This window comes from Pseudomyrmex gracilis, unplaced genomic scaffold, assembly GCF_002006095.1.
Source record: "Pseudomyrmex gracilis isolate BER0280 unplaced genomic scaffold, ASM200609v1 scaffold_351, whole genome shotgun sequence".
NCBI lineage: Eukaryota > Metazoa > Arthropoda > Insecta > Hymenoptera > Formicidae > Pseudomyrmex > Pseudomyrmex gracilis.
In genome coordinates, this window is record NW_018020935.1 from 11,378 (window position 1) to 15,572 (window position 4,195).

At 39.4% G+C, this 4,195-nt stretch overlaps 1 protein-coding gene across 1 annotated transcript in view; it reads right to left on the reverse strand.

Annotated features, from left to right (window-relative positions):
• The window catches only part of LOC109860229, a 42,327-nt gene that overhangs the window by 7,998 nt on the left and 30,134 nt on the right, over positions 1–4,195 (reverse strand). The window lies entirely within an intron of this gene.

Genomic DNA, 4,195 nt, shown 5'->3' on the forward strand with positions numbered 1-4,195 from the left:
ATATTATAATTAATATTAAGAATATATTCTTAATTTCAGAAGAATATCATCTAAAATCTTGAAGAAGATTTTTTAAGTATAAAATCTCCTACTTACAAGAATATAATTTTTTTGGTGGAGGATAATATTGCCCTACAAGTCAAACACAACAATTGTTCGAGCGATGATTTTCCCTTTCTCTCCGACACGGTATATTTATTCGATCAAACTTGAATGAAACTTTATTTGTGACGTTTCGCGGAGAAGATACAGAAAGAAACCACGCCGCCATTGTCAAACGTAAGTTTAACGATAAGTTTATCTTATTATTTCCATTGGTTTGTTCTATTTTCATATACGTTCCTGATGCGCGTTATTTAACATAAACGCGCGAAATTTCTATTATCCCGCGTTTTAAATTATACTTTCTTTTCTATACCAACGCAATGTTCTTCTTATCTAACAACGATTAGCGCGATCGGACGATACTGACGTTACAACATAGAGATACGTAGACACGTGGTGTCTTATCGCTCGCGGAATCGTGTGCACACACGCATCGCGCACGGTTCTGCGAGAACACTCTTGCTTGACACTCGGTTTTCACGAAATGTTCTGCGCGCTTGCACGTGCACAAAAATCCATTCACTATTGTCTTGCTGTTGCAGAGATTTCACAAGTTTAAAAAATCAGGCGTTAAATAAAATATGAGAAAAAAAAAACATTTTTTTTTGAACGACGAGCGAGAGACGAGGGAGACCAGATTTTTATACAACGTGTCCAAAATGCGCAACAATTTCGAAATTGTTGCTTCCCTCGGCGCAACAACAGCGTGAGCGACTTTAAAAAGTTCAATTTGAAGAACACTGAATTATAAATAAATGGCTGTTATTTTATCATTTATATGATAATTGACAGAGACAAGAGAGAGAGGGAGAGAAAGAGAGAGAAAGAAATTTATAAAAAAATATAATAAATTATAAATTTATATTTTATATTTATAATAAATTTATAAAGTAATTTCAAAACCTCCGTTAAATTAATAAAATTTTTCGACAGCAATATATTTCTATAAATTATATATAATGAAAAAGAATATATTCTTAATAATAAAAACTTCTAATAATAAATTTTCAAATAAATTAACAGATAATTGTTTCAGACCTAAATTCCAGAGAGAGAGAGAGACGCAACCTTCCTCTGACTTCTCCTCTGCGCTATTCAGTTACAAATGCGCACGTAAATCGCCGGCGTCGCGTGTGCATCGCACATCACACATGCGTCACTGTCATCACCATTCTCACCGCTCTCGGGATCATCCAGCATCATTCTGGACCTTCGTACTATCTGACGACGGCGCGTCGTTGCCCTCGTGCACTCTCTTCCTTTCTCTCTCTCTCTCTCTCTCTCTCTCTCTCTCTCTCTCTCTCTCTCTCTCTCTCTCTCTCTCGCTCTCCCCTCTTTCTTCTTATTTATGCATGTTCCGATCTTTCTCTTTCTCTCTCTCTTTTTTTTTCTCTATCGCCAAACCAAAAGCAACGTGTGTGTGTCTCTCTCTCTCTTTCTCCTCCGACTCTCGAAGCAGAAGCTCGCTGTAATCACGACGAGAAGGCTCTTATGTAACCGAGGCGACTCGTGACCGCCAATCGACGGGCTTCTTCCGCGCGTCGCGCGCTTCGTCGCCGCGCGATTTTCCGCGCGTCTCACTTTTAAAAGCGACCGCGAAACCTATTAAGAACACAGACATGTGTGTCATTTTATCTTATGTAGCGCTCGATTCGTATGCGGCTTTTCAAGTTGTTTCAAATTTAGAACGTCGAGAATAATTGCCTCCGGAAACTCGAATTTATTGTTGTTATTGTTATAGGAACGACGTTATTGTGAACATTCACGCTTACTCGACGAATCGTGTCTTTTTGTTCTCTTCGACGCTCCTTGCGAACGAAAAAAAAAAAATAAATAAAACCACAATTATTCGTCGGACCATTACCGCGATATCGATCGCATTTCGCGCGCGTCACACGTGCTCGCGCGCGAAAAAAACTCGTGCTGATTCATTAATATGCATGACTTTTTTTCTCTCTCTCGTAGAGCAGCGTATCTTACGTTGTTAGTGGAGGCACGTTTGTAACAAAAAACTTCGTTCGTAAAATACTTGATATATCTTACAATTCTTGACGTGACAAGAGCGGAATCGGACAAACGTCGTCAACATTCTTGTTTTTTTTCTTTCGACGATTATGTAGCTTGTCGTCTTGAAACTCTCTTCAAATAGCGGCGAGCCAAAAAAAACGGTTGGTACATATAACGCGCGATTGTAACGTTCAATGCCACAACGTCTTGGGGTCTCTCTCTCTCTCTCGCGGACTTGCTGACGTAGGATGCAATACGCCTACGTTTATCTCCGATCGCACAAAGCGCAAGTTAAAGTTAAACCAGGTCTTAACCCTGAAGATAACCCGGATTATATATATATATATCGGATCTCTAAACATCGTGTATCTTATCTCTGTTGTTGCACGAGAGTATTAAATAACGGGCAATTATATTGCGAGGAAAAAAAAAATTATTTAGTCTTCTAAATCAAAAGAGAATTTCAAAAAAAATCTCTCGCTCCTCAAATAGAAGTAAACAATGTTGTCGTCAAGAGAGAGAGACAAGCTGGTATACAAGATTAAAAATACTTTGTGACATAACTTCTCTCTCTTGAAAATTGTGTGTCGCAACTTGTGTCGGCACTTTGATAACTGCCTTGTGTTATTGATATTAATTTTTTTAACAAGAAATATATATATAAGACTGTACGAGCTATTCGCAGGATGTTTGTGCGGAAAACTGTGCGTGTATATATATATATATATATAAAAATATATATATATATATATATAATATATATATATATATATATATAACATATATATATAATATGTATATATATATATAAATATATATATATACACACATACACATATATATACACACACACATATATATATATATATATATATATATATACACACACATGTAACGAATTCTACTTGTAAATTTTTACAAGTGTTTTTTTAATTGAAATCTCAATTCTTATTCTTTATCAATTATTTTGTTTTCGCGAAAAAAAGTTTTTTATCAGTTCGCGCGTTAATTTTGATTTTGCAAAAACAAAAAAACAAAAAAAAAGATTTGCGACGTCAGAAATAAGCGAGATTGGTCGCGGATGATGATACGTGAGCACGGATCCGAGCTCTCTAAGTGACTTTAACCGGTCGCAACGGCTCGGTAATTGTCGCAAATTGACCAGCGGACCCCAAATGCGCGTGCGACGCGTGTGTGGTGGAACTATGCGCGTAAGCGTCAAGTCGTGCGATGCGCTTGTACGCGGGGAGAAGAATCTGAATTTGAATTTAAGAATATATAAGCGAGCGAGGGGAAGAGAGGGAGCGAACGAAAGCGTATTACGTGAGTGGTCGGGAAGGTAAATATTAGTCGCCTCGACGTGTGACAAACTCAAAGAGCTCTCACATTAATGCGATAATTATGTAATCGCAGTGCTCGCGCGATCTCTACTCGCGTTACACGCTCTCGCTTGCAATAAGATAATTAATATCTTATAAATTCCTGTCGCGCGCGGAGCTTCTCATCTTTTTTATATTTTTGCAGTTTTATTACCGATCTCCGTTCCTTCTTCACGAGGTCCAGTCTCTTCGCTTTTCCTCGCGCCGCCGGCGAGAACGCATTTATTAACGTAGCAACAGCCTACATCTGTTCCGCTCACACTCGATTGCGCTCAATTTCAAGAAGAGCTTTGAGAGAAACGACGCGCTTTAACACCCGCGCGAGTTTCTTGCAATCGAGAACACGGATTTGGCGGACAAATTCGATCTCGCGTGGAGACATCTCGGCGCGATAAAAATCTCGTGCGCGCGACGACGAGACGGCCGATGAGAAAAAACAGTTTCGTAATAAAAGGGGATCACATCAGGAAGGCTGTCATGGGAATCTCGCGGAGACAGAATGGGTGTAGAAAAGGTTTCGTCGGTCCCACGTGCTCGATTGCGCAAGCGGGAAGGGGGGGAACCCCCCGCACAACTGTCACTCTAATTTTAATCCTCCTCCGTCCCTTTCTCGCGCCCTTCCGACATATATACAGGGTGTCCCAGAATTGCCGTACAATCTCTCGTAGGCAGGTAGAAGGAGTAAAACTGAGTCGAAAAGTCCT